Raw genomic sequence first — 11,425 nt, 5'->3', positions numbered from 1 at the left:
AAGACTTCCTTTTTAACTGATAATGAATGTTATAACTGAATAGCATCTTGTCATATATATTATAGTTTTTTGGTACCAGGAATTGAACTCAGAGGCACTCAACCGCTGAGCCACATCCCCAGCCCTATTTTGTATTTTATTTAGAGACAGGGACTCACTGAGTTGCTTAGTGCCTCGCAGTCGCTGAAGCTGGCTTTGAACTCACAATTCTTCTATCTTAGCCTCCCAAGCCACTGGGATTACAGGTATGCACCACCGTGCCTGTCTAATTATACCATAGTTTAATGAGTATGCTATTGATAACATTTAATTTTTCTAATCTTATAAAGTGTTACAAAGAATAATCCTATATTTTGTTATTTTGTGTGTGTGTGTGTGTGTGTGTATGTAAATTCCCAGATATTGACCTTTGGGTTAAAGGTTATATGTCATAATATTTTGAGAGCTGTTGCTGCTTTATCCACTGTAGAGATTATGTGTCTTTTCTGACTTAAAACATGGCTGTGGTTACTTCAGTGATCAGCAGTGAACTGAGCATTTGTCTTCTTCCCATTATTGTTTTTCTATTTTTGACTTGGCAAGAATTCCATGCTGGTTGAGGTTCAGAAATGTGCTTTGTTTCTTTATAGGTGTTGTTACTTCTAGAGATGAGTGCTGGATTTGGACAATTTACTGAATAAACTGCAGTTTCCGTTGTTTTCAATACTTGGTATTATAACTGATATGGCTGAGGTACCAGGTTTATAATTCTACTTGACTTTACAAACAACTTTCTGGTATTTATTAGGTAGAGTATGGATTCAGTTAGACAGACAATGAATATTTTTAATGTTTAAAATTTATATTTATTTGGAATAGATGATATGTACATGGTTAAACAGTGTTGAGGTACACAGGACAGAGTAAAATGTAGGTCTTCCTCCACTGTCTTGTCTTTTCTCCCCCTTCCCATTCCCAGGGTCATGATGGAGTTTGAATTTGAAGTAATGTACGTTCACACAAGCCGTTGTATCTTTGTAAAGGCTACAGCATTGTTCTATTAGTACCACCACTCTTTTTTTTTTAATATTTATTGTTATATAAATAGTACATTTTCATTTCATTTTATTTTTTAAAAAATATTTATTTATTTAGTTTTTAGTTGTAGTTGGGCACAATACCTCTGTTTCGTTTGTTTTTATGTGGTGCCTTACACGTGCAAGGCAGGCGCTCTACCACTGAGCCCCAGCCCCAGCCCCAATTTTCATTTTAGAAAGTGGCATTATAAACATGCTGTTTTCTGATTTGCTCTTTTTACTAAAATTTAGATAGCTTTTTTGATACTGGAGATTGAACTAGGGGTGCTCTACCCCTGAGCCCTTGCCCTTTTTTTTTTTTTTTTTTTTTTAAAGACAGGGTCTTGCTAAGTTGCCAAACCTGGCCCCAAACTTTCTATCCTCTTGCCTTAGCCTTTTGAGCCACTGGGATTATAGGCGAGCACTACTCTGCAGGGCCCATTGCAATTTTCTTTTTAAATGAATAGCTGCAATGAACAACTTTATATATATTAGCATACTTGATACATTATTTCCTTAGATTTGGATTTACTGGGTCAAAAGATGTATTCAGATGGATGTTGATGGATGTTGCCAAATTGTCCTAGATGGTTATAAAAGTTTGTTTTTTATCAGCATTGTATTAAAACATGTATTTGATTCTATCTAGTTACATTTGTGATTTTTTTTTTTTTTTGTACTGAGGATTGAACCCAGGGGTGCTCAAGCACTGAGATACATCTCCATCCCTTTTTATTTTTTATTTGAGACAGAGTCTTTCTAAGTTGCTCAGGAGCTTGTTAAGTTGCTGTGGCTGGCCTTGAATTTGTGATTCTTCTGCCTCAGCCTCCTGAGTTGCTGGAGTGTTACCACCATGCCTAGTTTAAGTTATCTTTTTATTTCATTGTAGGACTAGAGTGATGTTAGTATTTAAAAAAAAAAAATCTGTTACAGTTGAATAGGAATAAGTCAACATAGAAAAATTGAGGCAGGCTATTAAGTGGTTAAGGTGACTCAGTGGTCAAGTGCCCCTGGGTTCAATCCCTAGTGCCAAAAAAAAAAGGGGCAGTCACAAATCAATTTGGAAATTTGAGCATCTGTGTATAGTACAGTTGTTAAGGCACACATCTCTTTTTGTGCTTTTCCTTTGAAATTTTTCCTAAATCCATAAAATATGAATGTAAAATGTTATTTTACTACAGCAGTGTTCTGCTATGGTTAGTTTGAAACATATTGCAAAATTTTTCTCTTAAGTGTAAGCTTTTCTAGAGTACAGATTTAAAATACTGTGTATGTGCTTGAAATATGGTTTCTTGGGGGTGAGTAGCAAGTAGTATACGAAGTTATTTTTAGTCGTCTTGGCCATTGTTCAGCTCATGTTCTAAGTTATTTTTCCCTGCCAGGTCACTTATATTGTATTGAAAGGATTTGGAGTAAATATGAGAAGATGATGATTTGTTAATGAGTAAGTAAATCTGTAAAAGCTTCACTTCACTTTTTTTTCCTTCAGCAAGCACAGGGCTCCTTATCCTTGGGGCTCCATGATGCTGCAGGGTTTCCTACCAGATTCTCTGTCTTCAGTGTGAATGTTGCTAGATCAAGGAATGAAGATAGGGGGATTGCCTTGGAGTGTGAGGGTCAATAAGCAAAGCCTATGTTTTAATGCTTGGGCACACCCAAGACAACTGTGCCAAGTGGTACTCTTGTGTTCATTTCACTGTTGTGTGTGGTCTTCCCTGTTCCTCTGATGACTAAGGAGTCAGCAGAAGAGTGAGTCTGTGAGGAAGGTATCTTGATATTTTGTGTTGGAATGCCATTGTTCCTTACTTCTTGTTCTCTTCCCAGTGTACTTAGAGCTTACTGAGGGCAGTGCCTGGCAGATTAGCCAGCATGTTAGGTATTGAGTGAATTTAAAAAACCGGGACCAAGAACCTGTCTCCATCAGGTATATTTTAAAACTTTTTTCTTTTTGTTTTTTTTCAAAACTTTTTATTTTTAAATAATTACAGAATTATGAGAAGTTGCAAAAAAAAAAAAATACAGAGTGTTCCTATTTGTCCGTCATCCACTTTCCTCCAATGGTTGCGTGTATTTGCTGTGCTCCTCCTTTATTCCTCTGCATTCCCCTTTTCTTCCCTCTTGTTCCTACTCTTGGTTTTGCTTTTGGCCTGCGTTTGGCGGTCTGTGGGAAATACTGAACTCTCTGAACTGAAAGTTGCTGATCACTCTTCAAGGACTATTGTTGCGGTTCCTACTCTTCATTTGTTCTTTCTGGATCATTCGTATAGTATATGGTGCTGTGCCAGGTACTAGGTGCTCCTCTGCATTCAGGCCCTTCTGTTTGTATTTTGAGAACATTAAGTACAGTGGTTAGATCATTCCTTATAGTAAAAAATACATACACATGCACATGTGTGCATGTTCATGTGTGTGTTTGTGTGTCAAAATTACTCAGACCTCTGTGTGTTTGTGAGAAGAAGCCATAGCATTTTAATGGGAAATAGCCCTGGATTTGAAGTTAGAAAACCTGGTTGAAATCCTGGTTCTTTTTCACAGTCGCTGTGCGAACTTGGAAGTCACTTTGTTTCCAAAACTCTGAATCTATTTTCTTCGGTAAAATAGACATGGTAATACTATTCTTAGAAAAGTATTGTAGGGGATAGACAAATTGGCATTTGTATGAACACTCAATGAATGAGAAAGTGATGTTTCAAATGTGAAGTAGCTATGCTTATTTTATTTTCATTTACTTACTTTATTTATTTGTCAGTGCTGGGGGTTAAATCTTGGACCCAATACATGCTAGGTAAGTGCTTTACCACTGAGCCACACATCTCCAGCCTGCCATGCTTATTTTAAATTATAGAAAGCCAAATTGTAAATGATTGGGGTATTACTTCTTTTTAGCTTGACTTCTTTATTCAGTAACAGAGAAAAACCCCTCCTCCTTTTGTATCCCCAGTGTTATACCTTCTGTCTTCAAATTAAATGCCCAGTACTTAATAGGTTTTCTTTTTTCAACTGGGTGTAACCCATATCCCTTGGGAAATTTGGGATAGCCATGTCAGCTGCCATATTATCAAATTACATATCAGATGCTCTCCTCTCTTCTTATTTACCTAAGTCTGGGGATTTTCCTCTTTAGAAACATCTTAGAAAATCTCCCACCTAGCATACATGCTGCTTCCTGCTTAGCTTTTTTGGCAGGTTTTGCTGCTAGAAATGAACTCTAAATGTGGTGCTAGAAACTAAATTTTTATTTTCAAAGGTGAGACCTTTAAAGAAAAGGTCTAAATAAAAGAGGTATATATGTATAGAATCAGTAGTTCATATAAAACATGGGGAATAACATGAAAATTTTAAAGTTTAAATAATTGGCAATTTTTTTTTTTTTTTTCCTGGAACATGGCCTAGATGCAGGCAAACTTTTAAGTCACTAAGGGACAGATATCTATAGAACACCCCACCAGTAACAGAAGAATACATATTCAAGGATATATGGGCATTCTTTTGGAGAGCCCATATATTGTGTCATAAAAAAAGCCTCAATGAATTTTGTTTTAATATTTATTTTTTAGTTGTAGTTGGAAATAATACATTTATTTTATTTATCTTTATGTGGTGCTGAGGATTGAACCCCGGGCCTCACATGTGCTAGACAAGTGCTCTGCTCTTGAGCTACAACCCCAGCCTGTCCTCAATGAATTTTAAAGCATGGCAATCATACAAAGTATGTTCTCAGACCTCAGTGGAATGAAATTAAATATCAATAATAGAAGGAAATTTGGGAAATTCACAAATATGTCCAAATTAAACTGTACAGTACCAAATCACCAGTAGCTCAAAGAGAAAATCACAAGAAAAATTAGGTAAAAGCAAACAAAATGTGGCCTGTCATGATGGTGATGGTTACACAGTAATGTGAATGTGCTTTATCCCACTGAATTGTACCCCTTAATATGGCTACACAGGTAAATCATCTGTGTGTATGTGTGTGTGTGTGTGTGTGTGTACGTGTACGTGTACTAGGGGTCAAACCTAGGGACACTCAGCCACTGAGATACATCCTCAGCCCTTTTTGTTTTTTATCTTGGGACAGGGTCTTGCTAAGTTACTGAGGCTGGCCTCAAACTTGTAATCCTGCCTCAGCCTCTGGCTAAAATAGCAGAGAAAACACACACACACACACACACACACACACACACACACACATCATTTTTTTTTTCTTTTTAAGAGAAAAGGTATATTTGACTCACAGTCTTGGATGGCTCAGTCCATGATTACTGGGCCCCTTTGCCTTTGTGTCTGGTGAGCAATACGTCATAGTGGGAGTGCATGGCAGAGAACTGCTCACCTCCTGGCCAGGAAGTGAAAGAAAGAGAAATCTGGAGTCCCATAATCCTCTTCAAGGGCTTGGCCCCAGTCACCCAGAGACCTCTCACTAGGTCTGATCTAAAGTTTCTGTCAAAGCACCTCTCCCCAGAGCCCCACGCTGGGGACCTAGCCTTTAACACAGGGCCTTGAGGGGACATTCCAGATACAAACTAGAGCAGTCATGAATTCACGGTCTTTTGCTTGGAAATGGCAATAACTGGCCTTTCCTGGCTTATTCTTCAGCTGGTTTGATCTCAAAGACACAGATCTGACCATGTTCCCATCCTCTTGTTGACCCATACACACTCCCTGCCTAACAAACATGGTATGTCCATGAGCAGAACTTACGTATATTTTACCAGTTTGTTTACACAGTTAAACAAAACCTTGTCAATCATTTGTTCCAAGAATAAATGTTTTTTTAATGCCAGTTACACTACATGCAAAAACCAAAACAAAACAATATGCCTAAAGTTAGGGTAGGCAGCAAAAGTAGAGAGATGTAGGACTGTAAATGCCTGTACTAATAGAGAAGAAAATGGCTGGGGTGTGGCTCAGCAGTAGAGCGCTTGCCTAGCACATGCGAGGCCCTGGGTTCAATCCTCAGCACCGTATAAATATAAATACGTAAAATAAAGGTATTGTGTTCATCTACAACTAAAAAATAGATATTGAAAAATAAAAAGAAGAAAAGTCTCAATAACCTAATAATAGTTGTAATAATCAGTAACCTAACTTAGCTTAAGAAACTAGAAAGAGAACACACTAAATCCAAAGTAAGCAGAAGGAAGAAAATTATGAAGACTAGTTTGTAAATAAATAGAGTGGGAAAAAAGTTGAGAAAAATCAACAGAACAAAATTGGTTCTTTCTAAAGATGAACAAAATTGATACCTTGAGCTAGACTGACCAAGAGAAAAGACACAAGACTTAATAAAATCAGGAATGAAAGAAAGGACATAAATACAGACCTCATAGGGAGGAAAAAGATTATAAGGGATTATTAGGAATAATTATCGGCTAAAAAATTAAATAATCTAGATGAAATATATGCATTCCTAGAAAAATACTGAAATTGACTCAAGAAGCAGCAGGAACTCTGATTAGACCAGTAACAAGTAAAGAGATTGTATTAACAATCAAAAAGCATCCCACAAATAACATCCAGGCTCAGATGACTTCACATTTGGTGATTCTACCAAACATTTAATGAAGAATTAACAAAAATTCTCCACAATCTCTTTTAAAAGAAAGAGGAGGGAACACTTCTCAGATTCCTGTATGAGGGCATTATTAACTAGGTTTCAAAACCAAACAAAGACATCACAAGAAAAGAACCTAGAGAACAGTGTGCTTTATGAATACAGATGTAACAGTTCTCAACAAGATACTAGCACACAGAATCTAGCAATGTATCAGAATATACACCAAGTGGGATTTATCCCAAGAGTGCAGCACTGGTTTAGTATCTGAAAATCAGCGTAATATGCCATATGGATAAAGGTTGAAAGCCAAAAATTTCTTCAATAGCTGCAGGAAAAGTTTGACAAAATTTAACATCCTGTCGTGATAAAAACACTGAAAAAATTAGGAATAGAAGGGTCATCCATGAAAACCTACAGCTTGTACTTAAAGATGAAAGACTGACTGCTGTCCTCTAAGATTAGCAGTCAGGAGGGTTAGGTAAGGATGTTCTCTTTTTGCTGCTTCTCTGCAGTGTTTTGTAAGGCATTTAGGAAAGAAAAAGGGGAAGGCATTCGTATTGGAAAGAAAAAAGTAAAATGGTCTCTATTTGCAGATAACATGATCTTATATGTAGAACACCCTAGGGAATACACTCTAAAACTATGGGAGGTTGTAGCATACAAAATCAATATTCAAAGATCAATTGAATTCATCTATACTTCCAATGCATAATCTGAAAATGGAATTATGAAAATAATTCCATTCATAATAGCATAGTTAACAAAAGAAGTATTAAACTTATACTATGAAGTATAGAATATCATTGAAAGAAATTAAAGATCTAAATAAATGGAAAGTCGTCCCTGTGTTCATGGATTGGGACGCTTAATGCTATTATGATGGCAGTACTCCCCAAGCTGGTCTTCAGATTCAACAATATCCTTGTAAAATTGAGCTGACTCTTTGCAGAAATTGGTAAGCTGATCTTAAATTTCATATGGAATTGCAAGGGGCCTTGGATAGTGAAAATGTTCTTGGAAAAGAACAAAGTTGGAGGAATTTCATAGCTTACTACAAAGCTTCAGTGATTAGGAGAGTCTGGTACTGGCATAAGGGTGGACATGTAGATCAGAGGAATTGAATGAGAGTCTAGAAATAAATTTTCAACGAGAGTGCAAGTATGTTTTAGTGGGGAAGGAGTAGATTTTTCAATAGATGGTGATGAGACAAGTGGATATCCACATGCAAAATAATTAATTTGGATCACTCTCTCACTCATGTATACACCTTAACCCAGACTTGATTCATAGACCTAAATGTAAAATCTGCAACTATAAAATTCTAAGAAGCAAATGGATGTAAATCTGTGCCCTTAGATTAGGGAGAAGTTAGTTACCTTTTCACAAATAGTGGTTTCTGAGGTATGACACCTAAGAAGAAAAGAAATAAATTGTTTTTTAAAAAATATTTATTCTTAAGTTTTGAGTGGTCAAATATCTTCATTTTACATATATGTGGTGCTGAGGATCAAACTCAGGGCCTCGTGCATGCTAGGCGAGCACTCTACCACTGAGCCACAACACCAGCCCCATAGATTGGTTTTTGATCCAGATTAAAAACTTTGTTTCAAGTGATATCTTCAACAGAATGAAATCATTCTACAGAATGAGTAAATATTTGCCAATCATGTATCTATAAAGGATTTTTATCCAGAATATATTAAAAACTCATCAATTAGAGAGTTACATAACCCAATTAAAAATGAGCAAAAGATTTGATTACCCATTTCTCCAAAGAAGATTCACCATGCCCATGAAAAGAAGCTCTGTATCTTTAGTCCTTAAGGAAAGGCAAATCAAAACCACAATGAAATACCACTGCATACCCACTAGGATGGCTTTAATGAAAAAGAGGGGTGGTAACAAGTGTTGATGAGTTGTTCCGGGATTAATATTCATAGTGGCATTATTTGTAGTAGCCAAAATGTGGAAATAATCCTCATATCTACCAACAGATAAACATAAACGATATGTGGATCTATCTAATGGAGTGTTATTTAGCCACAGGAGTGAATGTACTACAATATGGAAACAAAGTGCTAAGTGAAAGATACCAAACATGAAGGACGACATATTTTATTGCTCCATTTTTATGCAGTATCCAAAATAGACCAATCCATTGAAGCAGAGAGTAGATTATTTGTTTTCATGGGTTTGGGGAAAGACGGGAGGGAGTGATTGCTAAAGGATATGGGGTGTCATTTTGAGGTGATAGAAATGTTCTGAAATTAGTGGTGATGGTTGTGCCACTTTGTGAATATAATAAAACTGCTGGATTTAGGGTGAATTTAATGGTATGTGATAATGAGGTAAAGCTATTATAGAAAATCATGTTAAGTTGTTGTTGAGGCGCAGAGATCTGATTTTCATTAGCATAGTAAACAGGGGGGAAAAATGCTATTTGGCCAAGGCTGTGAAGCTCTAAATGAAGTTCCCTCTAAGACGCAACAGAAGTACAGTGTTGGTAGATGGAAATGTAAATTCCCTCTCCAGAGGAGCCAGCCACACCCTGTCTGTGATGCTGCCTTTCTTTCTCCCTAACCAGCTGGTTCTCTGCCAGGATCTCTAATCTCCAGGGAGGCCCTTCTCTGGGAAGCTGTAATCTGCATTATTTATTCTCTCCTTTCTAGGGTTAACTGCCTTGGTTATGTAACAAATTAGTATTGTGATGTTGACATCAGCCCTGTGTATATGTTCTAATATTTTGCACTGAGAGAAGTCAGCATTGTATAAAAAGTCTTTTTTGTTTTCAGTTGATTTTTTGATTAATAAAACTAACATTATTAAATAACCAGCCTGATGCATGTAAATTATCATTTTTAAAGAAAATATGAAAAGAAATTATTAAATAGGACAGAAATCATTCCCAAACTTATTACTGTTCTTCAATATTTTACATGATTTGTTTTTTTGTAAGTTTGGCATACATAGGCTAGATCATGCATATCATGTCATGTGAATGATTTAATAAAATTTCACATCCTATTTTATTTAGTTAAAAATTTATTATAATTATTTTGATATCTTTTTGCATATAAATATTACAGTCCTTTTGAATAAGTTAAACAAAGTTTTAACAAATTATGAACAATTTCAAACACGTATAAAAGCAAAGGGATAGTGTAACAAACCTTCATGGACCTATCATGGAATGTCAGCTATTCCCAGTGCATGTCCATCTTGTTTCATCTTTGAGGGAATTTTGAGAAGTAGGAAAAAAATAGAAGTTTTTTTTTTTTTTTTTACCAAGGATTGAACCTACAGGTGCTGAATGACTGAGACATATTCCCAAATCTTTTTATTTATTTAATTATTTGTTTTAATTTAATTAAAAAATTTTTTTTGTTGTTTCTTTCTACAAAGCATGGGGCTTGAGGCGTGCTTGGACCTTCATCAGGGTATGTGCAGACAGGAGGCTGGTGACACAACCTGGCCAAGAAGGGAAACTACTAGGGGGGGAACTCTCAGAGAGGTGAGGTGATCACCATGATGTCAGAGGACATTATTAGCCATACCATGTTGGGTGAGGAAGGGATCAGAGAGGTAAGGGCACACCACAGTGGTTTTCACCAGGCTCTTAGCACCTGCATGGAGGCCACGTGTTTGGAAATGCACTGGAGAGGGAACGGATGAAGAGCACTGCTGGCCAGTCGGCTCCCTCTCCACCCTGGTTTCACATCTGACTCCATCCCTACCATCTACCCCCTTCTACCATTTGGATAACAAACAGAGAGAGCAAAATAAATTAACATTCTAATATTCACATGTAATGGGGAAACAGAGAACACCTAAAATTATCCTCCACCTCAACTCCCCAGCCCTCCCTTTCCTCTTCCCCCCAAACTATCATCCAACCAGATAGAAAAATAAAGTTTTAATTTAAATATAAAAGTTTTTACAAAACTAACAGAGTGGAGTAGGGAAAGAGCAGGGAATTCAGGGAGCTGTAGGAGTGGGATAGAGAGGAGCCTTTTTATTTTTTAGTTTGAGACAGGGTCTTGCTAAGTTGCTGAGGCTGGCCTTGAACTTGTCATTCTCCTGCCTCAGCCTCCTAAGTCGTTGGGATTATAGGAATGTGCCACCATACCTGGCTGAATCAATTTTATTTAATATATGTCTGCCAGTAAATGAGGCAAAGGAAGGTAAATGATTACATACCTTTACAGTCTCCTGCTTCTGCAGTTCAGAGATGATTAGTAGTATCCTGCAAGGCCAAAGTGCTATTGGCCTTTGGTTCTAGAGATTAAGTGTTCACTTTCTCTGTCCAGTCTTCTGCTTCATGCCTGACTGATGATTTTCAGACTTTTAAAAGAACATTTCCAGACTTTTTAGTGCTTAGTATAACAGAACACTGCGCTAGTAGAATTTCTCTCTCGTGAGTAGAGATGGTTAAAGGAACTTGAGTAGGTACAACCAGAGAAGTAGCAGGAAGGCCTGATCCTTGGTTTTCCCAGGAGTGGGGAATTTTACAAGAAAGAAGCGGTGGTCCACTTTGGAATGCTGCTGAGAGGTGGAGTTGGTGAAGTGTAGAGAAATATTCCTAGGATTTGCCAACATGGCATTCCCTGAGGATCCTGCAAGAGCATCTCCCAGCTGTGTAGTGTCCATGGTACCAGATCAGAGGGTCCAAGAGGGACCAGGAAATGCATCAGTGGAGCTGGCTAGTGTAGACAGAGTTTAAGGAAGTTTCACTGTTAACACTGTTATTGATGAAAAGCTCAAGGGAGGCTTTTTTTTTTTTTTTTTGGTGGTGCTGGGGATTGAAACCCTGGGC

At 37.2% G+C, this 11,425-nt stretch overlaps 1 protein-coding gene across 27 annotated transcripts in view; it reads left to right on the top strand.

Moving 5' to 3' along the window:
* The first annotated feature begins 2,437 nt into the window (after window positions 1-2,437).
* Window positions 2,438-11,425, top strand: part of Clasp1 (cytoplasmic linker associated protein 1) — a 259,501-nt gene continuing 250,513 nt past the window's right edge. For 18 of the 27 annotated variants that reach the window (XM_048812118.1, XM_048812111.1, XM_048812104.1 and 15 more), the window contains exon 1: window positions 2,438-2,499. The gene's annotated coding sequence lies outside the window, so the exon portion shown is untranslated. The remainder of the gene's footprint in view (window positions 2,500-11,425) is intronic. The other 9 variants (XM_048812113.1, XM_048812114.1, XM_048812115.1 and 6 more) reach the window with 8 other exon arrangements.

The sequence above is a fragment of the Marmota marmota genome, unplaced genomic scaffold (assembly GCF_001458135.2).
Source record: "Marmota marmota marmota unplaced genomic scaffold, marMar, whole genome shotgun sequence".
Classification (NCBI taxonomy): Eukaryota; Metazoa; Chordata; class Mammalia; order Rodentia; family Sciuridae; genus Marmota; species Marmota marmota.
The sequence above is the reverse complement of the archived record's forward strand: the minus strand, read 5'-3'. Positions and strand labels throughout refer to the sequence as shown.